At 41.8% G+C, this 27,147-nt stretch overlaps 1 long non-coding RNA gene across 1 annotated transcript; it reads left to right on the forward strand.

Moving 5' to 3' along the window:
* The first annotated feature begins 136 nt into the window (after positions 1–136).
* Positions 137–27,147, forward strand: LOC115380124 (uncharacterized). The gene is made up of 3 exons (XR_003930297.1): positions 137–224; positions 4,916–5,014; positions 26,393–27,147. It is a non-coding gene; the product is annotated as an uncharacterized LOC115380124 (long non-coding RNA).

Consider the following 27,147-nt stretch of genomic DNA (forward strand, 5'->3'; position numbering starts at 1 on the left):
GTTGCTAGATTTTTTCTATCGCCCATCACGGTGGCGAGAAATTAGGGCCAGAGTGAGAGCTCTGCACTTTGTGTGCTCTCTGTCTCCATCCGCCCCTGCGGGTCGCTGTTGAACAAGGCAGAGTCTAGAAAAGTCTACAAAAGTAAGTTCCTCTGTGTCACCTGTGTCCCTGTTCAACCCAACGGTATCTCTGCACGGCTTCCACTTTAGAAAGTTGGCTGGAGGTAATATAAGTTTTTCACCGCCATGAGCCACCGACAAATCTTAAAGCAATATATTCTCTGAAGATTATGCTACCCTCTGTGTGTGTGTATGTGTGTTATCAAAACAACAGATGGTGTAGAAAACACCTAGGTCTGATACTGAGTTTATTCAACAAGTAGCAGAGAGTGCCTAATCTTGACGAATCGATTGGATATGGAGACAAATGGGCCCGAGCAGCAGGGTTCAGTTTGTGAAACATGTGGTACAGTAATGGAATTTAGGCCTTGAATAATTAATATGATGTGTCATGGCTGTGCCAAAACCCCCTGCTGTGATGCAGAGAGGGACACAATCATAAGGAAGAGAGGGACTCCATGGCTAATGTGTCAGGCCTATCTAAGGCAGCAGGGTTAGGTGCCTTGCTCAAGGACACTTGAGCCAAAGACAGATCTTTAGAGGGGAGAGAAATTAACAAGCATCTGCATCTTCCATGTGGAGACAAATGCATATTCTATATCATCTTTTGTGACATTGGGTTTTGAATTCAGACACAAAGTAATTTGAGGTATTATAAAGACCTGCAAACAAGAGTCAGCTCTTTTGTGGCATTTATTGTGTGTTTTTGAACTCCTCAATATGGTGGTGATTTGTTACAAATATTCTGCCTCTTGTAAACCCTCGAGTCTTTGAAATCAAGTGTTTACAATCAAGGTTTTTTCTATATGCACATTGTCTCCTCGCTATATAGAGTGTCTGAAAGGGCTTTGTAGAGAATAAGCCAGCCTAGCTCTAACTAATCAGTCACAGAACAAATCATGCAGCACAGTATGCAAAGCAAAGCACATGGAAACAAAACAATGCACAAGACGCAGATCAGCACGTTGAAAAGATAAGAGGCCCACCTGACCTGGCAGCGCTAACCTCAGACCCTCAGTGAAGACAAGGAAAACCTCCCAGGAAAACATTATTAGGGAAAAGAAAAGGAGAAACCTTGGGTGGGACAGCTCAAGCGGAGACCCCCTCCAGGACGGCTGAGCAGGCAGTAGCTGCCCGAGACAAATTCAGTAAAATGAACAATAACAATGACAACGAAATGGGAGACATTCCCTCCGTGAAGCCACACCGTAGTTGCCCACATTTTCTCTTTAGTCTCGAAAATCCTCACGCACTCTTACTCAGTATTATCCTGACACCTCAGAGAGCGGCCCTTTCGACTGTAACATTTTATTTTAATAGTGAAATAGCTCCACTAAACAGATCAAGCTTCTCTTTATGCATGCTATTTCCACATGAATTTCAATGAGCTGCGGTTCAACTCCAGAACCTTGTCCCTGGCGGTGTGGGTCCCCGTAAAACAAATTGCACAATTAGAGTAATTTTGGAGAAGGACAAATGAAAATCAGTGTGCTGTGACAGTAAGAGAGATAGAGGGAGGGAGAGAGAAAGAGAGCGAGAATTATAAAACGAGGGAGGAGACTGGGTACTTAGAGGGATGGCAGGGTCCCTTGTGCCATCAGAGCAGCTGCACAATTTGTTTTGCAGCCCCTGTGTGACCTGCTGCTATGTCTGTCCGCCTTGTAGCTCATTATGCAGCCAGCTGGCAACAATGGTCACCTCCTCTCCATCATGGATGTTGTGACAAGGTCTTGACACAGTCTGCACAGTGTGCACATAAGACTCATAAAGCATGGAAAATATGTCTTGTGTGCCAATTATTATCAGTAGGACTGCGAGGAAATACTGATTGCACAGTAATTATTTTGGTTGTAACAAGTCAATGAGAAACGTCGGTTTGACACATGCTTGATTCAGATATTAGCCCTCTTGTCACCCAGTGCCACCGGTAATGATTCTTTGTCCTTGCCTCTAGTCGATTGTATGCTTAACAGCTGTGCTCTTGCAAATTATAGAGTGTAATTGTGCTGCCGGTGGGCAATGGACTGAGAGAGGAGTCTTAGAATGTAAAAATTCACTATTGCATTCAAATCTATGTGGCTGAACCGATCAATAAGTCAATTTGTAGTGCATGTTGAGACGAGAAATGGGTGTACTCATTTGAAATCGGTATGTTATACACTCTCTCTCACCAGCCGCGTGTCACATGGGTGGTTGCTTTTTTTTCCCCCTAGTGGGTGATGACACCGTCTGAGTTATTTTAAGAATGTTGTCAAACATCTGGATGGATCAACAAAATTGAGTCGAAAATGGCTTTTTTCCTCTTGATTTATACGTTCATAATTGTCTGAGTAATTTATTCTTTTCACATTAGGCTTGTCTTGCAGTAGCTAATGATTTTCCTTATATCTGTCCACTCAAATTATGTCTCAAAGCAAGGGCTAATTTATTGTGGCCTCAAAGCGTCATGTCTCCTACATATCAAAGGCATAACTTCAGTTAATGAGGTATCGACAAAAATAATCATGACAGAAATCTTGTAAATCATACTGCGGATCAGCACCGACCTTCCTTTGCAGAATTCAGAGGAACTCGTTCTGCAGGATGTCAAGAGTCTTAGTCATGGGCCATTTGTTTAACGGAGTTTGAAGGTCTTTGCTTAAGTTAGTTACCATGCTAATGCCAGAGGTTTCCATGGCAGCGTCCACCAGGCTCCCAGCAGGCCCCCGGTCCCCGTGGGGACTTGAGGAACCACTTATCATCTTCCCTGGTGGATTGCTGGTAATCTCTCACTTGTGCTGAGGACAGCCCTCAGACAGGGAGGATTTGCAATTATGGCAGTGCTGCAGATTAATTGCCATTAGCAAGTCTTAGCACTCATTAAAGAATAATTCCAATTGTTGTGTGTTTATTTGTAGCGCAAGAGGCTTCAGCCCAGCATGCTCAAAGCTGAGACCCCCAAAGACTTGAGTTTAAGTGTTACAGGCTTTCCCCTATGCTCTGTTTTACAAGGAATAGACCAAATTGCTTGCTGCAGTGGTGTTAAAGCAAGATGTAAAAGGAGAGGAAGAGGATGCAGAATAAACGTACGACAGAGGAACTTGTATGACAGATAAAACTGTAACTGTCAAAAATTTAAGTGTGCATTGTAGCTCTCTTTTAGGGCCCAATTGATACAAGATTTATGGAAGCAATATCAATAATTTAGGAGGGAAATTTTCACATTACCCATGCATTTGTCTGTACAGTTTTACACAGGAGTATTCCCTTGCGGTGGTGACTCCCGTTTGTGTTTGTGAGAGAAAATATGATGTCATAAAATTAAAATTGACACATTTGCATTCATGATTTGCAAACACAAGAAATATCCATGTGAATTTTCCAATGCTGATATTTTTATGCACAAACATCCAGACTGTGCTGCATCCAAAGAAAGAAAAAAAACACCATTATAATATTAATATTAACCGTAATAGTAATATTGATGCTTGATATTTTCTAGTGTTTTTTGGAATGAGTTCTAGGGAAGGTAGCAGTGGCTAGTTCTTTTTTCCAAGAGGGCACTGTTGCCTCAACATTGACAGACCCCACCACACACACACACACACACACACACACACACACACACACACACACACACACACACACACATAAACTGCTCTATGAGTTTCTGTAATAAGGCAAAAGCCCTGTGCTCTAAGGATGCAGGTTGCGTGCTTATCAGCTCTTGCAGACCTTAAACTTATCCCTGAAGCATTACAACATTTGAGTACAGAATAGCTTAATTTGCTGGGAGATTTGTCAAAAGTCACAGTGTGAAACGATGACAACTGTCTAACCAAAAACAATTAGAGACACTATTTCATGACATTGATTCAGTAGGCCTATGTGTTCTTCAGTGATATGATGCTATACATTGTGAAGTGGATGAAACTGCCATCATGACAACCATCTCCATGTGTTTTTTTTTTTTTTTGTTTGTTTTTTTGCCTCCATTAAACCTAGCGCTGTCATTCAAAGAGGAGCTGATTTGTTCACCTTTTGCAGCGTTAATGGAGAAGGGAATTCTGTAAAAGAGACGGGGGAAATAGGTTTAGACAAAAGGGGAGGAGGGGTAGGGGTAGCGAGAGAGGGTGAGAGACAGCGACGTAACATGAAGACAGCCAGTCAGTCAGTCGCACACACAGGCAGACAGTGATAGTGATTGACTGCTTGACTGTCTCTGGAAACAGGAGGGAGCTTTCTTTCCTTTACCCTGACAGGCAGTCGCACCAGTGACAGAGGAAGCCAGTATGGAGGAAGTCATCTGCATCTAAATAAAGACCGCCGCTGGCTTTGTCAGAGTCCATTAAGCAAATTGCCATATTTGATAAATGCATCTACCATCTCTTTTTTTTTTCCTCCCATTCAGTCGTACAAATAGGCCCGAAGCGAAAATGGCTTTTATTTGCTTTCCTAAACAAGAAGAACATGCAGCGAGACGTGACAAAAGATTCCACTCAGATATTATTTTGATGCAAATTATGATTGATTTGTGCATTGTGTGATGCAGTTAGATGGGTTGGTTCATATCAGGTAGATAATGAAAGAAAATAACTCCAGGGTGTATGGACCCATTTTGATTAAAATTTGGAAAATCATGATTACTTTAGCATGAATGGTACAGAAAAAAAAATGCTGATGAGTTAGCTGTTTTTTTTTTATTTGTATGCACAGTAAATGTTCAGTTGATTGCTCCACATTGTAATTTGCTAAGTGGTCTTCTCTAAACAAAAGAACCTTTTTTGTTGTTGTTGTTGTTGTCTCTCTGCTCCAGTAATGGACTGGCTTGTTGCTGTGACCCTGCTGCATCATTAGAGGTGGAGATCTGTTACCTGTCAAGGCCGAGGCAGCTCCCGGTGAATGGTAGGCTATGGTCAGTCAGTCTACTTATTCAGCTCTGGTGCTTCCAGAAATTCTCATTTCCCAGGTCTTCAACTCTCTGCCTGTCTCTCTCCTCCACACTATTTAGACCGGACTGAAAAGCTGACCTAACAAGGCTTCGCATGGTTATCTATCAGGGAAGGGCTATGTTTTCTGTGCTGTGACAGTTGACTACATGACATGAATTTTATCATGTGTCAATATCTGTGATACTATGAGAGACAATACATACTACAGCTGTGAATTCATGGTAAAACTTTAACTCGTTTAACAGTGTTCACTAAAATAAACACAGGAAATCCAGACATGTATGGAAGGTGTGATGCTGAGCTGTGAAGCCAGTGTTAGCACCTGAGGCAACTGATGAAACCTCGGCTTGCTGTTCTCACCTCTAAAGCTGTAATCAACACCCCTTACATAGACATAAAAAAAACACTATCAGGACCTCCAGGAGATTGGCCCTCGTGCTTTCTCAGATGTGCCTTCGCTCCTGATAATTCAAACTGATACCTGGTCCTGCATGGAGAACAGAAAAGCCCTGGGGCAGTGGTGGTCGAAGGAGCAAAGAAAAAAGGAGAAGTCAAATCAGACCTATTAAGTGGATTACGACTTATCTGCAACACAGCGTGTAATTGGTTTTTGTGTTATCGTTGTAACGTTGTCAGATAGGTGCTAATTGAAAAGCCAGTTTATTAGTGGGTAGACAGTCTTCAGAGGGTTGGGCTGTGGTTTAAAGGTCTTGTTTCGGATAGCCTCCCAAATGATTATAGATAATGGACTGCTTCTGCTCAAGCTTGCAGCTCTCTCAGATCTAATTCCCTTGCCAGTTTTCTGCTGATTTTGTTCTAGTTTTCCTGAAAGTCTAATGGGAGCAGAACTCTGTGTGGCAGTGATGTGCCTCGTTTTGAAGTTTGGTTTTTATATGCAGTATCATAGACTCGACTAAGTACTCCTTCTTCCTCTGCAGTACAACTCGGTGAGAGCTGTGTACTTGTGTACTTGACGAAACAATCTGTCTTTGTCTGGGGCCGGCATGAATCATGCAGCAAAACGGCCCTCAGACCCTCCAGTTTATTTTTTATAGTTTTTTTTTTTTTTTTTTTCAGAGGCTGATGATAAAGCTCTGTCACACAAAGACTACCTGTATATTGTCTTTCACGTATATTATCTGTTTTCAGAAATGTGTCTCAACTAAAGCTGTGCCATGTACTTAATGAAAGAGTGTTTCGGACATTTTGCCCAACACATCTGTAGTGTTTGAAACGTCTTAATAACCATAAGTAACTGTTCAGAGAGCCAGTTCTCCAGACACTGTTATTTCTCTGCCAAGTCCTATGAATTTTGGCATACAAGTTTGGCATAGTGACAGTGGATGAGTTAATTTGCTTGTGCCAAACACATTTTGCCATGACCAGCACAGCAGAATAAACGACGTAAAATGGGTTTGGCATTAAACTTAAAGCACATAATCTTGAAATCCCAGACAAAGCTGTAACACTTTGCTATTGTTGAAACAGACACTCCACAAAAACAGCTCTCTGGAGGTTGAAAGCCGTTCTTTAATATTTTGACGCCATATGGGACTGGGACTGCATCTCACATTGTCAAACCTTAGCAACAGCAGCTCTCTGATCCTTTTGATAAGGCCTGATAGCATACAGTCGGAGGCACGCAAAGAAAAACTGTAGGGATTTGGCAGAGGTCACATAACCTTGTGGCAAAGCTGTTATTGCTTCTCACATGAACTATAGGTCCTCCGAGACATGAAAGTGCTGCAGAATGACACGAATGAGCGATGAAAATGGAAAACTGAGCGGTGACGCTTGTCGTCCCATCACAGACAAGTGAGAGGTGAGCGGAGGCGAGTCCAACAATAGCCCAACTCTCAGCTCTGCCTCACCCTTCCATCACTTACATTTGCACATTTCTCTGTTCACTGTTCAGCCTTGAACGGTGAGGGAGTGGTTTGTAGTGGCACAGGGAATCTTTATACCAAATTCTGTCAAAACTTTCCTCGTAAAGGCATTGTTAACCCAGTTAAAAATGGAATTTTCTTTTTCAGTAATCATATCATATTGTCATACTCTGAGATTTAAGAGTTGCAGCTGAAGTCACTAACTGTTTTAGGGGCTGCGTTTTCTACAGTAACATATTCCAACACGGCTGGATGAGGTTCAGCGCCCTTTGTAGGGTAATAATGTTGTCTGGACCCTTGTTAACACTAACCAACTGTCCAACTAAGAGTAAACACCTTGCTTGTTGGAAATGAAATAGCTACGTGAGAAAGTCCACATTTGATGCCATCGCTAGCTAAAGCTTAGAATGAAATGCTTTGATAGCTCTTAATTCTTCTGTATAATAATAATCCTAGAAAGCCCTGGAGAGGCCTTGGGTTTTTTTTTTTTTCTTTTACATATGCACAATGTACTAAATTATGTCCACAAAATCCTACATCGAAATCACAAAAGAGAAATTCACACCCACAATTTACTTATTCCGAGCTCTCAATTTACTATCTCAAGCTCTCAAATCAATGAAACAGTGCCCACATTTTGTATAATTTGTGCTCTGGTCTAAAGAAAATGTGTCCTAAATGCCAGAGACTGGAGCCCTGCAGTAGTATGTGGAGGCTACTGCGTCCAGGCTACACAAAAATTCATAATAAATTATTTGAGTTTTAATAATGATGATAATTCATAATACAGTCAAAATTAAGATAACCTCCTGTGGAGTGTGCGTGCATCCATCTGTTACCATACAATCTGCCATTGTCTTAAAAAGCAGTTGTTCAGCAACTCATAGATCATCTTTCTCCCAATAATCTGTATGAATCATCAGTCCAACTTCAGAAAAACTGAAAGTGCTCTGACAAAAGTGGTAAATGATTTGCTGCTTGCTTTGGACTCTGGGTCAGTTTCAAGATTGGTGCTCCTATACCTTTGTCTGAAATCATTCGACAAAATTGATCACATTCTATTACATTGTATAGAAAGCCATGTTGGTTTCATTATCTCACTTTGTTTTACACAGCCGTTCATCAGATCACATTAAGGTTGGTTATGGTGTCCCACAGGGATCTGTGCTCGAACCTATCCTCAAAAATCCTCGCCTTTACATTTCCATTAAGCCTGCCGGTCTTCAAGCTGGTGAAGGTAAATGCTGAGAAGACTGAGATTCTTGTTTTAGGTCCAAAGCAGATTAGAAACAAATTCAGTGATCTCACAGCCTATTATGTACAAATTTTGTATTGTTGTACTTTACTTCACATTGTTTATATATTCAATTTTTTTTATAATGTTTTATGTTTATGTTTTATATGTAGTTCATCTCACTTTTGTACATTTATATTTTATTAATGTTTCTCATTATTATTTTATTATGTGTAGGCTACAGCCCTTTGAGACATACTTTGTGATATTAATGAACATCATAAAGTAAAATTAATCATCAATAAATATTATGATAATAGCAAATACATTTTGACTTGACTTGTCTTGCATTTGGTTTACACTGAATTCAATGACTTGATCCAAATAAGCGTATTCATGCACTTTGAGGATCCTCGTCCTGTCATGAGAGGCTTTTGGTATGTCTCTGTGACACATCCCCATGTCAAAATACTACTAAAACATGGGCACACTTTAATGAATTTCAGAGCTCAAAAGGTCAAACTGAGAGCACAAAAAAGTAAATCCTGCGCACAAATTAGGATTTTGTGACCTTGATTTAGTATTCGTGGACATGATTTAGGATTTTGTGCCCACAACAAAATAATAATAATAACAACAGAAAGAAAACTCCATGGCCTCTTGGGCTTCATATAATTCTCTGTAAAATGCTGGACTTATATTGAGGAACCGCACAAAGTCTGGGTGCTGTGCTAAAAGCTAACAGTTACTGTTCCTCACTGTTTGTTGAGGCTGGCAGAGGATGACAGGTGCAGCTGAAGAGTCAATCACACGAGGGCGGGAGGAATGAAAACTGAGGCTGTGCTGTGATTGGATCACTCCACTCTTAAGTATAACAGTCACTTTTAATCCTCAGCTGAACTGGATTGTTTGACTCAGGAGAAATCAGCTGATAGACCTCTCTCTGCCTGGAAAAAGACTTCAGATTCCCACAGTTTCACTATGTTTTCTACACAGAATGACAATGATAAAATCTTTTTAATGAAAAATTACATTTGAATTCACCACCCCTTTAAATAGTTCTTTGTGGTAGGTGGCACAATTGCAGTGTATACTTTTTGCAAGCGGGTTATTCCAGTGTCAGCTTCCTTCAGCACCACAGCACTCAGTGCCTTTGGCTGCTCTTTCAGTTTTGATGGGTGTGCATGAGGTGCCTGCAGTCTGGCTGTGAGAATAAGAGATGCCACAGAGGCTTGTGCATCTGCTGCTGATCCATGCGGCTAGCTAGCATGCATTATTCAAAGGCTGGATGCAGTAAAGATAATGTGCTTGACTCACACTCAAGGATTTACAGCTACCATGAGCTGACATAGTCCGCCGTTTCCCTCATAGTTCCTTAGATACCTTCCTTCATCAGTGAAAGAGGCTGCTGGCATTTAATGTATTAATGATAACAGCCTCTCTAAACCGCGCTTTCACCACCTGACACTTCATTCCCCTCAAAGCCACCCTGTGTATCGAAATTAAAGGGTGTTTTAAAAGCTTTTTTTTGTTTCATATATACACTGAAAAACTATGGGGAGAAATGCAACTTTAATCATTTCAGCTACAAAAACCTTTCATCTGGCTAAATGCACAGCACAACAATCTCCTTGATGCTGTTATTTCGGCTCATAGATATTGGAATGCTGTCACAGCTGGGTTTCTGTTTACCTCGGGACAGAAGAGATTATCTACTGAGACTCTCAGCAGTAGATGCCAGTTACTATTCGGTGGAGGCTATATGTGCAAGGAATAAAGGTTAATTGAATTAGCCTTGTCTGTAAAGTGAATTGGAACTGATTACCACATTCTTTTTCTTTTTTTTCCTGTTTGATATGCTTTCATCGCCAAATAGTGTTACCAGCACAATGAGCATCCGTAGGCTGGGCTAATCTTCTTTGCTTCAATGCTGAGAGGTATCCCCAGTCCCATAGCATTATAGTCACAATGCATGATTATTTAAAAGGTGACACTCTCAAATGGTGGAATCGGTTTGGTCTGTAGAACGTGGCTGAAGCTATTTGTTAAGCTGTCAGAGGATTCCTGGTTCGCTCTGCGATTCCCTTTTAAGGTGGCAAGCGACTCCAAACAGTTTCTAATGGAACCTGTCTCCCAACTGTGGACTCTGCTTGTACTGGATCATAGGCTATACACTTTGCCAAGCCATTTATGTTTTAGGTAAATATGCCAGGTTGGCTGACAGGCACCCCAGATATTCAAATACAGAAAATGTCAAGTGCCTGCCAGGCTGCCGCTGTGTGTTGTCTCACACTGTGTACTTATTGGTTTGGAGATGATACACCACAGCCTGACAAAGAGCCACTGGGAACGAACACACTGTTTGGCTTCAGATATCAAATGTCTGATGTCTCGGATTGCATAGATAAGGTGACACTGACACCGGGAACTGAAATATCACCGAAGTCACAACAAAATGAAAAATGACTTTTTCACTTTGTCAACTTACTTTTTATGTATTGCAGCTGCAGTAAGTGAGTTCTGATGACAAGAGGGTGCTGAGAGCTCCAACTCTGTTTGTAAACTAACTGAGTCAGTCCAGCTTCCAGCTTCAGGGTGCATTGTTTCCACAAAACCGAAAGTTGAGTCACAGAAAAAAATTGAGGGCTTCATTTCACTCTCACCGGGCTCTTGTTGGATCACTTGGGTTATTTTGTCTCTGACCTCCAATTTGAAAGTGTGGTGAAGCTGTAGACTTTCAGCTACATGGTAAGCTGCTTTGAGTGAACTTCTTCTGTCACTGCAGAGCTGATTGCAGCAACAGAGGCACTCACACGACAGAACTGAAATTTGGACGTTTATCTGCAGAATGAGCGGTTTCAGAGATGATTTGATTGAAGCTGAAGTGGTGAGGGGGTGAAGAGGAGGGCAGAGGAGGAGTCTGCTCACTGGCTGTAAATTTTATTATAGTAGAAAGAAGACCCACAGTGATGACTCTTGCAAGGGGGTATTTTACTGTAAAAAAAAAAAAAAAAAAAAAAAATTAAAAAATGCATGTAATATTGTTTAATTTGCAGGGGTTTCAAGCTGTCTTTTCTGGACCCCCAAAATGACCGTAGATTTGAAATGATTTTGCCCTCGAGACATTTTAGTTTGTCTTACCAATTGAATTATTTATATGTGATACTTATGTATCACATATTATTTATATATTATTATTATTTATATGTGATAACAGAATCAAAGTGTCATGATTAAAACATAATGTTTAAATAATCACTATATATTTTTTGGTAGTGGAACAAATTCTTGTGAGTTATATTGTAGTGAAATTAAATTCTTCTTCATTTTGCTGAGGGCCCTCTGGAAGCCGCTCTAGGCCTCATGAGGGTTCCCGGACCCCACTTTTGCATCCATTCATGTGTCCATATACCAAAAATGGCAAGAAATGTACAACTTTGATGTTTTATATCAGAATCCCAGTACATGGACTTCATGTAAAACAGTGTGAATCTGTAATGACCTGCCCTGCCCTGTTCATTAAATGAGACTGCCTTTCTCCTAATGGACGTCCCATTGGTTTACACCTTTACACCGTGATCCCTCCCTGAGTCATGGCCCACTGAGAGATCTTGTTTCAGTTGGAAATATGTCAAATTTTAGAAGCACGATGCTGTTTCACTGTACCTTTATTGTTATTTTACCTGCTTAATGCTCCTGTAGTCATACCAGTTTATTTTATTTTATTTATTTATTGTTTGTAGTGTTATGCCACCTTTGCTCACCCAACATTCATATGACACCTTTTAGAGAATATAACACAAATTCAGCATGTCATCTTCCTTCACTTAAACCTTTACCTAAAGTGTTTAGAGCAATGATGACAGGGAAAGAAATTTGAACTGAAAATTATAGACACAACAAACAAAACAACAACAACAAAAAAGGACTGGTATCATGCGCTCTTCCTCATTTACAAGTTTAAATGTTTCTTTGTCAAAGAGAGATTTCATCCATACTAATCATCCATATTAATCAAATCAGCTTTTATACTGTTAAGCAAGAGATAACAGTACTTCAATAAAAAAAAGTTAAATTTATTTTCTATGTCCCCAAGGAGGCAGATTTGACTTTCTTCTTCTGAATCAGTGTATTTCAAAATAAAGTGGCAATATGGCTGTGCACAATGATCTATTTTTTTCTTCCTTTGGTAAATACTCAATTTTAATCTTTTAATCTTAGTGAATAATCTGTTCTTTAATAAGTGAATATCAGCCTTCTTTACAAAACATAAGAAAATTCAAAGGCAGTTGCTTTGGCTAATGTATCATCGTCCATATCAAGCCGGCTCCTCCATGTAGTGGCAGCGCAAGCTTTCCACTGGACCCCCCAGGACCCCCAGCCCATATCCTGACACTGCCCAGGTTGATGCAAATTTATGCACACCTAAGAAAAACCAGAGGGCCCTATTATGCACAGATACACTTGTTTGGGTAATTGCCATGACCCTACATGGTCAAGGACAGGGCAGACACAGGCCTGAAAAGCTTTATCTTTAAATGTGTTAATTTTCCTGATAAACCCTCCCAGTGCTCCACCTGCTGATTCGATGAGAGCCGTTGAATCTTTCACAAAATAGTATCAAATCAACATAAAGCCCCCCAGATTTTTAGCAAAGTGGAAACTGGAAAATCAAGCCTTTTTAAATGGTACTGCACCTCTGGCTGATTGTCTTTTTGTCTTTGATTATGGGACTGACAGGAGAGCTCGTTCTCACTCAGTCCACTCTGCCTCCTGCCTGCCAAGCTCCCTCCTCCCCCCCCCCCATTCCACCTCACCCTCCATCCCCTCGCCTCCCTACCCCCCAGCTCTCTGAACTCCACAGCCCTGGAAGTTCAAGGGAAAATCATCCACCATCAATCAAAAATGCAGATGAGAGGAGCGAGCTCTCTGGAGCAGCTTAGCCTGTTGAACATCACACGGCACAATTAAAACCCTGAATGCTAATCATCTTCATGAGACCACTATATGAAAAGGGGCTTCCTTTCAAGAGCCGGCAGTGCTCAATAATGCTGGGCCCTTCAAAGGCTCTCGCCCATGTGCACAGTTTAATGATGAAAGTCGGGAAGGAGGCTGTGTTGGAGGCAGAGTGCACCCTAGCAAGGTTGTTACCGTGACATTTAGCAACAATGCGCCGCTCGTGTGGATGCTGTTGCGTGCTATCTCCTCGACTTTAACGTGCCCTGGAGGATTACACAGTGTCATTCTTCTTTTGATATTCATATTTACCCCTACTCTGCATCCGCCCTAACTGTTTCAAAGTGGAACATATTAGGCAGAAACTTTGCTAATTAATAGAAGTACCTGCAGGGACTATTTTATTTTTTTTAAAGTGTGTTTTAAGTCTGTTAATTTCCGTAAGTGTTTGACCTCGCGGCCTCTGCGGGGACGTGTGAGTTTTTGAGTGAGGTAAAGCGCTTCTCGTAGGACTCTGACCATGACTAAGTAATTAAAAAGTGCTCCACCAAGCCATAACCTTATTATTCCTGCCTTGGAGAAGAAACGTCAGATGTTCTTAAACACTCCTCAATGGGGCTGGGTAGGGAAGCTTATTTATTTTTGGAGACGGGGGTCGGAATAAATTTCACTTTAATCTGGGCTATGACGTACTGTGTGGGTTGAAAGTCGTTCTTATTGGTAGTAGCTTTGCTTGGCATTCTCTCGTAGCTGCTCTGTTCTCTTTCGCTCCAGGCGGAAGCAGGGTTTCAAACTTGTACTCATTGAACTTCATATGACGCTGGTATAGTTACTATGCCAAACATGTTGGCTGTTTTGTTCAGGCGCAAGGCTGCAATCAGTCCATGTGCTCGAGCTCTGGCTTGCTCCAGGGAGATAACAGCACAAGAGTGAAGTTACAGAGAATAACAACACCTGCGGCCCCGTGTTTCTCAAGGCTGTAAAACTAAGTGTTGTGATCTAGGAATATTAACCAAGGCCTGGCTTCCCAAAACGTCCCTCCGCACCAAAATAGTCTTTAATCATCTCTGTGTTAGCGATAAAATAATCGTTGTGAGATATAATCTTTGAATGTAATCCGATTTTTTTTTTATGTTTTTATTCATAGAACTGACACTCCCAAATGGACTGACAGTTTGATTGACATTTGATACAAAGATGGACAGTGTGTGTCAGCTCAACAATATCATGCATTTTGAAATTGAGAGACTTGTCACACTGGACACATTACCAAATATAATTAAAATTATATTTGCCATGTAGGATCAACAGTATTCCAAACAGAAATCATGTAAAATGTAGCTCATATCTAAATTGTCAATTTAATGTAACTTGGATGATTTCAGGCATGAATACTTTTGAGAAACCAGGCCCAGGTCTTAACAAGAAAAAAAAAATAAAATTATTTCCTAGAAACTGCGGTATGAAATTTAAAGTCCTCATGCACTCTGTGAGAGGTCAAGTAATGAGGCCACCCAGCTAATCAGGTTTTTAATGAGGGTGAAAGAGGAAGCCTCCTACGCAGAGTAAGATGGTTGGGAACACTGAGCACCTGTAGATTCAGTCACTCCACTGGAGAGGACTGCTGTGGCTCCTGGTGGGTGGTGTTTATCCATGGGGACCAGTGCTATGACTAATTGGTGTGTGTGCGTGTACGAGAGAGAGAGAGATGGAGAAAGAGAGAGGGAGAGAGATTGAGAGAGCATGTGTGTGCGTGTAGGTATCTGTCATGTATAATGAAACTAATTAAATTTGTTTCCAGATTTCCAGGCAATTGGTATTCTGAATTCATCAAGCTGTGGCAGCGTTTCAAGATGACCTTTGCACCTAAGGCTGCGGCTGGAAAAAAAAAAAAAAAAGTACTTTTCCTATCATTAACCATCTCAGCGGTGTCAAAGACACACTTGATTTATGTGCAATTCAGAAGTCGTACTCCAGATATTAATATTCTCGCCATGGCAAAATAAATGTGTGCTACCCCTCGTGTTCTTGTTTTCTCTGTAGAGCGCCATATGCCTCAGCCTGGCTGTTTCGAGTTCAATGCCACCTGTAATCAATACGTTTAGCGCCCCGGAGGCAGCTGTTGATGGGCAGACAGAGCCACAGATGAGAAGATAGCAGCCAGTCTAAAGGCACTGGTCCAACTCGCCATCTGCTCGCAGAGAGGAAGAGAAAGGCTGCATGGTAAATCAACCGGCCGCCTCGTCACCTTCACACTGTCCTTAGCCTCTTCCACTCCAGAGGGAATGAGGTTTTAACTGGTGGCATGACGGCTGTGGGTTAGTGTCGTCGTGCAGGTGCTTATCTGTAACTTTCATCTGAAACAGGGATGTGCAGTGTGACAGTTTTGGGCAATGACTATGAAATTGAAAGTTCTGGGACAGACGGGAGGAATTGAATTCTTTCTTTTTTTCCCAGACTGTAATGAATTCTGAGACTCAGACATATAGCGAGGTGAAATAACCTTACACCTGTGAACATAAAAGCTTGCACAGACATCGGCACACACTTCATGCACATACACACGCACATGCACACATGCACTTCATACACCATTCCAACCAGTAATGGAACTATATGGTTTTTTGAGGCCAAAAGTGATATTCGATATCTTCCCACCTGTAAGTGGGATAAACCCACAATGAGATGACTTCTCCTCTATTGAAAAGTAAAGACCCCCGACTCCCCCCCTCCGCTGCACATCAGGGGCTTCCTCAAAGAAGGGTGCTATTTTTCAGAAGAGAACCACCTCATCATGGATTATCCCGCTTATTAAATGACTTACAGAAAGTCAGTAAATTGACAGGAAATAATTGTTTATCCTTTGCAGTTGTTGTATTGGCCCACAGGCTTCTGCTAAGAAATAAATAGTCTGTTACATTAGTTTGTATAGCAATTTTGCATGGCAGCATCGGTTGTAAAAGCAAAGAAATTACCATAAAACATTTTTATTTAAGGGTTGGGCGTGCCATCATGTTTGGAGTTTCTAGAATAAGTTAGACCACCACAGTCTGGCAGCCAGATAGGAGAGGCACTCACCTGCCGCCGCCGCCTGGATATGAGGAAGGTATCTTTCTCTACTTTTCCGTGCCTGCAGTGGTTTGAGCCCAGTAATTTAGTTAATGGAGGTAAAAAAGTTACAACAGTCAGTCAGTTGTCTCCATTCAGCTCCTGACCTGACTTCTTCTGTATATCACAGATATTATATAGCTAGAGGAAGATGATTAATTCTCACTGGCACTGTTTTTTTCTGCCCACCAACGTCTCTACAGCAGGGAGGGCCGGCAGATAGTAGCAAGCTGAACCAAATGCCTCAAACAAACTCACTTTTCTCCTGATTTTTTTCATCAGAAAAGTCTGTTTAGTTTCAAACTGTTGGGCAGACCTGTGGCTTGTGAAAAATAGGTCCAATATTGACTTCTTTATCTGCCGAATGCCTTAATTGACAGGGTTGATCAGGAGCAAGTACTCAAGATAGTTATGTGATAACAGCTAACATTGATACTGATATATCTTATATTTAAAAAATTAGGCTATAATTCAAATGCAGGAGCAAAACCGGTTATGCTTTTCAGATGGGCTTATCTTGAAGAACCAAAATCTTTGTTTTGTTTGTTTTCTGCTTTTAACAAAAGACTATGATACTTTTACTCGTGCTAATTTTACATTTATATTAAGCAGTGCACTCCAAGAAGAAAAGGTCACACAAGTGTCAATTTCCTGATTAGGACATTGTAAGTGAAAATAAGATAGGATCGATTTTGATATTGCTTTTTACAGCTGATATTGGCTGATGCCAACAGTCTGCTGATACACTGATTCATTCTCTTAACTACTTTAAGCAAACCAGGTGTTCAATATGATATCCATGCTTCTGCATACATGTCAGATGCCTTAAAGAGCAACCAAGCAACCTTGTGTCTTCAGTTGTGGAAAAACTTTCTCTGCCGACACGCACTGCACAGAGCACGCTGTGGGTAACTGTGGAGCTCCAATCCCCTTTCTATTTGTCATGTTTCAAAGAATCTCTTTGCTGTGTGCTTCTTTTGGCTTTGTGGGCTGCCTTCCTGCAGTTCCTCATCTCAGATTGTCCCCTCAGGCTTTCATTCGGTTTCATGTGGCCAGTTACTCCCACCTGAGGCAGCAGCAACACCGGGCTTTGTGCGAGGTGTTGATGAAAGTGAGATGTGCTTCAAAGTCAAGAGACACAGTGTGATACAAACGAGCACAATAATATAGCCATCTTATCTCTGCCCCTGGGAGCAGCAACACACCCAAGTTTAGGGTTGTTGTGATGACATCATGATATGGCTTCATAACTGAAGTCTGTTTGGCTTTTTAGCATGCGGTAGTTTGCCAAATTTATAATCTAGGAAATGTTTTTTTTATTTTTTTTGTTCATAGATTCTTGGTAGATACTATTGTTTACACTTGGCACCGAAGACAATGGAAACTTCAGTGTAGCTTTACCAAATCCAAAAGCATTTAATCTCACACTGCTTTGACACATCTTAAATACAGTGTGTCAGAACAATTTACAAACCCACATGTAAAGAGACAGGGATAATCCCCGAGTTTTAAATAGACAAATGAAACTCATAGCAATTTAATGTGTACAAAGGTGCCCTAATGAGATTAAAATTTCACCGGAGCAGTAGTGACTCAAATTTTCCTCAATAAATGAAATTATTCTAACCTTAATTAAATCACTGACACTGCATTTTAAAAAAAATGCTTTGCTAAATTTTCCCTGGGAAAAAAAAGTTATAAAGAGCCAAATATAGCAAAAAATGTTGTCATTGGTGTATAACTGTTTGGATTTTTGCTGATACTTGCAAGTAAAGGCTTGTAGTCAAGTCAAGTTTATTTGTATCACACATTTCATACATGGCGTTAATACAAGGTCCAGGAAAATTAAACTGTATAAACCATTTTACAGTCGACAGATAATTACTTTTTTGCCCAGACTATTCATACATTTAATTTTATTTGACTCACCTGTACATTTCTTTATATTCCACTGCATTTAATATGCAAGTAATGGTGCAAATTTTAGACGGCACTAAAATGAAAATAATTGGCTGCATTGTCTAGGCTTTACCCATGTTATTGCCTTGAGACAGATAAATTGCTGATGGACTATAACTGAGAAGCCCCTCTATCTATTTCTCTGCATGCCTGGATGAGGCTTTGTTTCTTGTATACATATTCATCCATGGTTATTAGGTTTGTTTACGTTGCCTGCAAAAGGAATGCTTGTATTTACACATACGAGTCAGTTCGGTGGTGGCAAGACCTCTGTGACTAATTTCAATTTAGACAGGCATCCAGTGGAAATATGAGGCAGTGATCTTGTGCTGCCTCTAACAGCCATTACTCTCTGAGAGGAAGAAAATTAACTCTGGAAAATGACTCTCCCTCCCACCAGAGATCAGATATGTTGATTTTTTCTGAGGAAAATAAACACTCCGGCCGCTCCCTCTCATTCCCACATGGCCGAACTGGCGGTCACCAAGGACATTAAGTTGCCATCTTTTGAGGCTTCTCGCAAATATGTTTCCAGCGTGTAGATGCCCCCTGTGAATGTCCCTGCCCGTCTTACCCTTTTGGAAATGGTCGGATTAAAAGATCGGATGGTGCTGTAGATGATGTTACGTGATTTGCACAAGTAACCGGGAGTAATGTTTACAGCCCCATTGTCCCAAGGTAACCCTGGTAAAGTAACTCTGGAAAAACACCATCTGCCCTTACAGTGCAGCGGTACAGCACCACTACAGTACCAGTGTTTGAAGTTAATGCATGTGTGTGTGTGTGTGTGTGTGTGTGTGTGTGTTTGTGTGTGTGTTAAGATGAAGTGCACCTCATTGTGCATGCTAATGGCCCACATAAGCCTTTCAGAATGATAGAATGGCTCTGTTTAGGAGATGACAATTTAAAGCTAAAATTGGTTTCAGCTTATAGACACCTCTCCTCCATCACAGTGGTGATAATTATGTTGATGTATTAGAGCAAAACAGTAAACAAAACTAATTTGCTCTCCGGGCTTGGTTGGAGAATGATACTGATCTTATTGCACACAGCCTTGCAGAGCCAGGAGCGAGCGAACACCCAAGCTTTACTTTACTGAATGCCACATTGCTCTGAGAATGCTGCTGTTTTATTCCCCATAATCTTAGCCACAAAGTTGTGTTGGGATGGTTCTGTGCTGTACCGCTCTTACTCCGTCATGATCTGTTGTAACTTTGACCTGTCAAGCAAACGTTCAGCAGTGCATACAGAGCAATCACAACCGTTTTTCACACTTAGTTTGCGTCCCGTTTACGTTCGCTGGCTGTTTATAGCGACACTGTTTTTCTGTGATTTGTGTGAGGAGGAGGAGGAGGAGGAGGAGGAGGAGGGTATAGCGGCACGATAGGCTGGCGTGTTCTTTGCAGCTGGTGGCTAGCTTTGCTAATGACAACAATCAGTGGTGTGATGGAGCCACACACATACAAACACACCAATTATCCGTCACTATAGAGGTGTATCCAGGGCAATGCCTAAGTGCCTCTGCTCCTGATTGAAAGCATTCTTTTTTTTTTTTTTTTTTTGGTAACCCATGCAGACAACAACATTTTGCGTGTTGTTTCATCTCCTCACACACTTTGCCAAATTAGCACTTGTCAGCTAAAGCGAAACTTTTCTGAATTTACAAGTCTGACAAGGCTTCACTCATCACAGGCTGATGACTCTTAGATGAATTATGTGAGACAGTTTTGAATCTCTCAGTTTTTAGATTATTCTCTGTTGTATAGAGTGATTTCACAGCATTTAGAGGAACAGAGTAAGTCAGCTCAAAAAATGTGTTGTGCAAACAGTATAATCCGCATTTATTTGATGTTGAATTATGCAGAGACGTTTCATCGCATTAATCATATTTTTGCTGTGATAGTCCTATAATGTCCCATGCTTCCTGATAATAACATATAAAATCTGCTACACCCTCCTGTGAATACTGTGTGAGGCCGTGGTCCTTCATCTTGAGCGCAGGTGGAAAAGGTCGTATTGGTGGTGCCGGCGGCCAGGCTTGTGTCAGGTTGAAGACACATATCTGATAATGTCATCATTAGCTGGTCTTGCCCCAGTGGAAACCGTGTTTGGCGCAGGAGGTCCGCGCTGCCGGTGACAGCCGCCGCCTCGGGGCTGTCATGGGCCAGATGAGCCCTGGACAGCAGCACACACACCTCTGGGCTCCATCAGTCACAACATATCTATGGGAGAAAGAGTACGAGGTTAAGGGGCCGCTGGTGGTTGAGAATGTCACTGATTTTTTTTTTTTTTTTTCTTCTAATCAATGCTGTAGGGCATCCTGTGTCTTGGGAGATTCACATTACAGAATAACAATACACTGTATGTGCTCTACTATAAGGGCTATGTGTTGTGCTGTTTTCTATTGTGGTAATGTGTGACCTTCTTGTTCATCATGTCCTCCTGTTGTGTTACATGGACCTTGCACAGCCTTATGGAGCATCACCTGGTGTTGGAGCCCAAGAGGAAATCACACCAGCACATCTGGTGCTGCAGCGCCGAGCCCACACTGTGTGATATCCAAACAGAAAGTGCCACCATGGTAATAATTCTTCTGTATGCTGCAGCTGTAAGCAACGAATCTTGCAAAGTGACTTTATTCCTTCTCCGACAGAGCGCGTCTTTGGCTCAGTGTGAAGTAGTGGAGGAGGAGAGAACACTCCTGCCTCCGTGATTGATGGGCAGAGCTCTTTCTTTATGCTATCAGTGAAGTCAGCATGAGTAGGTGCCCCCTGGGCATGTATACAACATTACCTATGCTCCAGGATGCCACTGCATTGACTCCCATCTGAATATAAAGAGAAAATCCTGATAGGAGCAGAGCAGTGGCATTGCACAACATCTTGCACTTGATTAGCAACCAACTTATAATAATCTTATCAAGGTCTTTCCACTCTTTTTTCTTTAATCTGATCTTTAAATAGCTTCAAAGGCTGAAAAAAAAACATGTTTTTCCATATTGTACGACAAAGGTACACACATATTCTGTATCCTCTGGCTGCAACGCTTCACTGAAGCTGTACTTAAATTGAGTGAAATATTCAAACCCAAGATGCTGGTGTTTTATGGCTGCAGCATCACATCAAGTAGAAAATATCTAGACATCTTGTGCATCATTTTACACACCTTTCCCCTTTACTTTAACAGGACATATTTGATATCTTCGGAAACTCTGGGATCGCCAGTAGAATTTCAAATAAAATTCAGCGGGTTTGAACAAAGCTCGGCAGCACAGCATGCATTTGTAATCACAAACCCACCAGTGGGACCGGCAGGGTTGAAGAGGTTAAGAGGCTGAGGAATATGGGAACTTAGGTTCTTATTTATAAGCGATTCTTTGATGAACTTTATGTGATTATCTGTGTAGTATTCATGGCTGCAGCAGCTTGCTCCAGGGGAGGAAACTTTTCACAGGATTTCATCAGAAAGGAGGGACTGTAAAAAATGCAAAAGGCAGAGTGGGATTTCTACCTGCTTACCGCTGCGCACAGTTGAATGGTGAGGGGAATATTGATGAAGACAATAAACTAACCAGCAATTAGGAGACAAAATACCCTGTGTGATTTGCTAAAAGGCGATCAATAGAAGGAGACCTTTGTGCAAATGGAGTTTAAATGAATATTTTTGTCGACACAAATTATGTAGCAGGTAAATACTGTTGTTGAGGGCAGCGCTAAATTGCAGGCCAGCATTCCTCAGTCTTGTGATTTCTCACTTTTGCATTAAAAGAAGCGAAACGGGAGATTTAAAAAGGGGGTGACTTAAATGCCAGTTTTGTGTTGAACTTCAGTTGACTTTTTATCCTTTGGTTACCCGTGCGATTTCTCAGACGTTTTTCCTGTGTTGCTTCACATCTGGTTTCAGTGACTGTCGCTCACTGTCATGTCTTTGTTGTCCCTCTTTTGGGAGATAAGCATATGGATCAGATTAACAGCAGTGAGCCTGTGCGTCTGCTGATCAGCGCTCCTGATTGTTTTTCAATCTCTTGCCCCTAAACACCCCTTGCAGGCCTTCCCTTAACAGTAAAGCTCCGCAGGAAGGCAGATCGTCTTTCTTGATCGTCCATCTGTCACTTGTAGCTGTCATCCGCACTGACTCTCGCAGCTACTGTAAAATATTGCAAGTTATTTCACATAAATTTCAATGCTGCTGACTGTCACAATCTTTTCAGACAAGCATTAGGTAAGGTGAAACATTCTTTGTGGTGTGTTTTCTGTGCTCCTGTCCTCTGTCGACTATTTTTCCGGTGAAGACAGAGCTGTGGCGAGGCTGAGAGGAAAACCATGTAGTGAATCATGCAGTAGCCAATTAAGCTCCTGGTGGGATTTGCGTGGCCAGCTGGTTTCAGAGGCAGGTGTTTCTCAGCCAACACATCTCCAGGCATTTCATGTCTGCTATATTTACTTTATCTTTTTGTTTTGTTTTCAAGCCAGCAGCAGGGAAATGTGACAAAATTCACACGTTATATCATGGTCATTTTCAATATTAGAACAAGTGAGAATAATCGAAATGAAAAAAAAAAAAAAAAAAAAAGAGCCTGTCGTGACCCTGATTTTGAATTATTTCATAACCTTCTCTCAGTGCAAGAATGGAGATAACCGCTATTGTGTGTTGGCCTGCCCACGCAGATAGTGCTCGTCTGACACCTCCTTGTTTTCATTACCCTTTGGCGTAAGCTTAAACGGTCACAGAAATGTCACATCCAGTATCCCATTTTGCATCTGCTGACTTTTTGCAACAGCGAACAAGGTGACTGCCATCGTCACCATCTGCGAGTTACTTCTAACACCCTTCTGTGCGACGTCTCATTCAAATTTCTCTTTTGTTCTCCTCAGCGCTCTTATGCCGGCTCTTTCATGAATATAATATGACAGAACAAAAACAGCTGAGGGAGTACAGTGAGCCGATTTCTCAGATAACTAAATAAGCTAATGAGCTCTTCCATATTTGATCAATCCGAGGCGCACTCTCTTCTCAGCCAAACAGCTTTTACAGTGTGGTAGACATGCCTGTACGTGCATTGTAAACAGACCCATCTGAGTGTAGAGGCTTCCCGAAGACGCCTTAGTGCCATGCACCCCCTCCCACCCCCGGGTTATTCAGCATAACGTTGACATGGGTCGTTTTTACTAGTTATTCCTGCTCATTCATGCAAGTTCTCTCTGCCGCCCTCTCTCTCTCTTTCTCTCTCTCCTGTGTCTTGCTTTCTCTCTCTGCCAATTTTTCTGTCTGCCTTGCTTTCACTCTCTCCTCTCCTTGCTCCCTCCAAACCCTCCATCCGTAGCTGATACAATGGCGGCTGTCCTGTGCACATTCTCACACAGGAGGCTGCTTTTAGATGCTCCTGTCTCTCTCCCCTAAGCAACAGCACAGATTAAATACTTAACTTTATTCATTTTTTCTCTCCCACCCTGGCATTAAAAATTCATCCACTCTGTGTTGTGTTAAAAGCACATTACGCAAGACTCTAAATATACCCCCTCCCCCCGGAGCCGGGAACCGCTTGTCCCTTGCTGCTGTGTTTGTGTTTATGTAGCCTATGCATTGTGTGTGTGTGTGTTTGTGTGCATGAGTGTCTTTGTCCGTGCCGCCACCGAGGGCTTTTCAGCTGCTCCGGCGCTGTTATATCGCTCAAATCCCAGGAAGTGGCCGGCTGCCGCGCTCGGGACAGCCACTCAGGTGGAAATAGGATGATATCGCAGAGTGACAAACCGGTGGGGTCAAGTGAAGCGACCCCGCAAATCAACAAACGCTCATGCTTTTGTACGTCGCGTGCCATTTTTGACGCTTTGATAATCATGAAGCTGACATTCCAGAAAAGGAGAAAAACGGTCTGCCCGGTTGGAAAGGAGCGCCTGTGTCTTATTTAGCTTAGTATCCCGGCCTCTTTCACTGTTAAGGGGTCATTATTGCAGCCATGTCCCATTGATCTCTATAGAGGCCATTTATCAAGTAGAGACGGGCGGTCAGAGAAGAGAGGAAAGTGCTGCTGTGTGATTCAGTCTCTCCCCGAGCTGGTCTGCCTGTCTGCCTCCGGCTACAATAGCTGACAGTCGAGCCGTTTGATGCTGCCTGCTGGATGAAAAGCCTCTGTAATTGGCTGCCATTACAAACTGTACCCTGTCCTTGACAACGGCAGTAAAAAATTAAATAAATATATAAATAAATAAATAAAAAAAAGAGCTCCCCCCACCGACTTTTGGAATCCAATTTCTGCCAGAGACCAAGACAACAAGTTCATTGTTATGTATGATTTTCATTAGATCTCTTTGTTTGGCTTTCGTGTGAGATGATGTAGACTATCTCTTTAATACCAGCCGGTCTCTATCTCTTGTTAGTTTCTAAATACCTACTCTTATCTATCTCTGCTCTGCCCCAGTCCAGAGGATGGTTGTTTATAGATTTTAATTTGCACTTTTTATTGTGCGCTTTAAACGGCCTCCTATTGGATTGGAATTTTAAAAGACCTTTCTTTGTCCCTTTGCAAGAAGCTTATTTCTGATGTTCCAGATTCATGTTTTTTTTCATTTCCCTTCATAATATCGGGCATTATCGCCGAAATACTATGCTTAATTCCCTCTATTGGATAAAATATAATGTGTTGCTAATAAGTGTGGAAAATCCGGTTTAGGCGGTGACATACTGAGGCGCTGCACGGCGCAGCTACACACACAAGCAGAGGCACACACATATTCTGGTGTATTTTGCAATATTTTCTGTATATTTTTTTTTCTTGCAGCAGCAGCTCAACAGATCTAACCATCATGAATATCACAAGGAGCGCTGTGACAGAATAAGGGTTTGTTCTGTTTCTCCAATCCACTCCAGATATGACACCTCCTGCTTGCCAGTGCTCTCTCCATAGACAACACCTGCCAGCTCTTCCTGCCAGCGTGCACTGATGTCTGGCATTCTTAACACAGTCATGATCATGAACACAACACCTGCGATCTATAAGGTTGAAAAAGCTGCCAAGTTCTTCCCATGCTAAAATCCCCCACACCACCACACTCACACACACACACACACACACACACACACACTCTATCTCTCTTTCACTTTCTCTGTTTCTGTCCCTCTCTTCTCTTCTTTCATCCCAGTTTGAGTGTTGCAGGGTTTTGCACGGCGGCGCTGGCATGGGTAGCAGGTGCAGAAACATGGCATTATGTCTCTGGTTTTCTATGCGCACCACAAACTGAACTGCATGCAGAGTTGTCGACGTGTGGTCATAAATACTTCCCTCTATTTCCATTTTTAAATAGCTCACACCACCACCAATATAAATGAAGATACCAGCAAAGACAAGGGAGTGAATGCGCTACACTGAATTGCCAAGCGCGTTTATTAGCGAGAGGAGACTACACAGTGGAGGAACATCTGGTCCCTCATGCCCAATTCGTCTGTTCGAACACTTTGCTTATCCAGCGTCCCTTTCCTTCCTCCCTTCCTCTCTTGCCTCACCAGAAGGCTTTGTGAGTGACAGTAGTTTGCTGCATGTTGGTCTGTTCTCTCCCCCCATGGGTCTAATTTGTGCAAGCTGCTTTTGAAATGTTGCAAAGAAGATGCAGGAACAAAGCCAGCTGAAGGGGCTGGGGCATGTGGGACCTGCTGTTCCTCTGCGCCTCAGTTCTGCTGCCAATTCATCTACATTCTTCTGTTCTTCTCCGCACTCCTTCCTCCCTCACCCCCAAGTGTCAACCTTGTATTTGTACTATTTTGTGCTATAATGAAGTGATAGGTGTGAGGGTGAAGAGGTTAGTAGGGTAAACTTGGGTGTGCAACTTTTCGAAGTTTAATTAAAGCGAGCGAAATGCCCCAAAAATTCTAAACACATGTAAGACAGATGGTCCTGCAACGAGAAGAGGAACGAGAGACACATGGTGCAGGATTTGCTATTTGCACTTGTATCATGTCATTTTGTAACATATCATTTGTCTTTGAGCAACTCAGACTTGGCATAAGTCTGTGTAAAACATTGGTCGAAGTCACTTCCCTGTCCTTACTTACAATGACAGGTTTCACCTTGCCGCTGCAGTGATAACTAATGATATTCTTCAAAGGGTTTACTGTCGTCGAGCCATGACTCAGGGACTCTGTACCTTAAGCCAGAGCCCTACTTTGCAAGTAAAAGTATCATACTGTGGTTATTTTCTCTACAGGGGAGAGGATGAAACAGCGGCATCTAAACTCTGGAGGGAAAAAGTCGGGAAGATGAGATGAGACCTTCAAAGTGACACTTTCAAAGAAGACAACCTGTCTATTTGACGCATGAAGATCTGTCACGTGTAATTTTTTTTAAGGAATGGCGCCGAGTTTCAGCATTAAAATGTGTCAGTCCTTTGCCCAAGGACAGCTCAGTTTGCCTTTGCCACCTTTTACAGCTGTAGCCCTTAGCGAGAAAAGAGGGGGAAAGCGTTTGTCTTGACATACCAATGTACAACTCCATAGAGAAGAAATTAAAAGTTAGAGCATGAATGGCTGTGACAATGTTTATTATTTATTTATTTATTTATTTATTTATTTATTTATTTATTTATTTGCTATATATGGCTTCATGGAAGGTTGAGAACTAATAGTGGAAGCATAATTTGGAGCTGTTTTTCAGTTCCTTGCCAACTTCTTGTTCTTGTTCACTGTCAAAGCAAAAACAGGCTATACATACTGATAACATTACAGCCGGAGTTAAAGCTTTTTGGAAATTTGCCATCACGAATATTGAGTGGGCGTCCACTGGATGTAGAGGTAGCTAATGCGTAGATGTCATACTCTTGTGGTGTAAATACCAAATAAAATAAGTTTATTTTGATAGTCAGCTTGTAAGCAAGGAATTCAACATTGTTACAAACAAAGAGATTTGCTGATGTCTGTGGCCCCCTGGTACTAGAAAAGAAGAGACCCCTAGAATGGGCCCTTA

This window comes from Myripristis murdjan, chromosome 21 (assembly GCF_902150065.1).
Source record: "Myripristis murdjan chromosome 21, fMyrMur1.1, whole genome shotgun sequence".
In the NCBI taxonomy this organism is placed as follows: domain Eukaryota; kingdom Metazoa; phylum Chordata; class Actinopteri; order Holocentriformes; family Holocentridae; genus Myripristis; species Myripristis murdjan.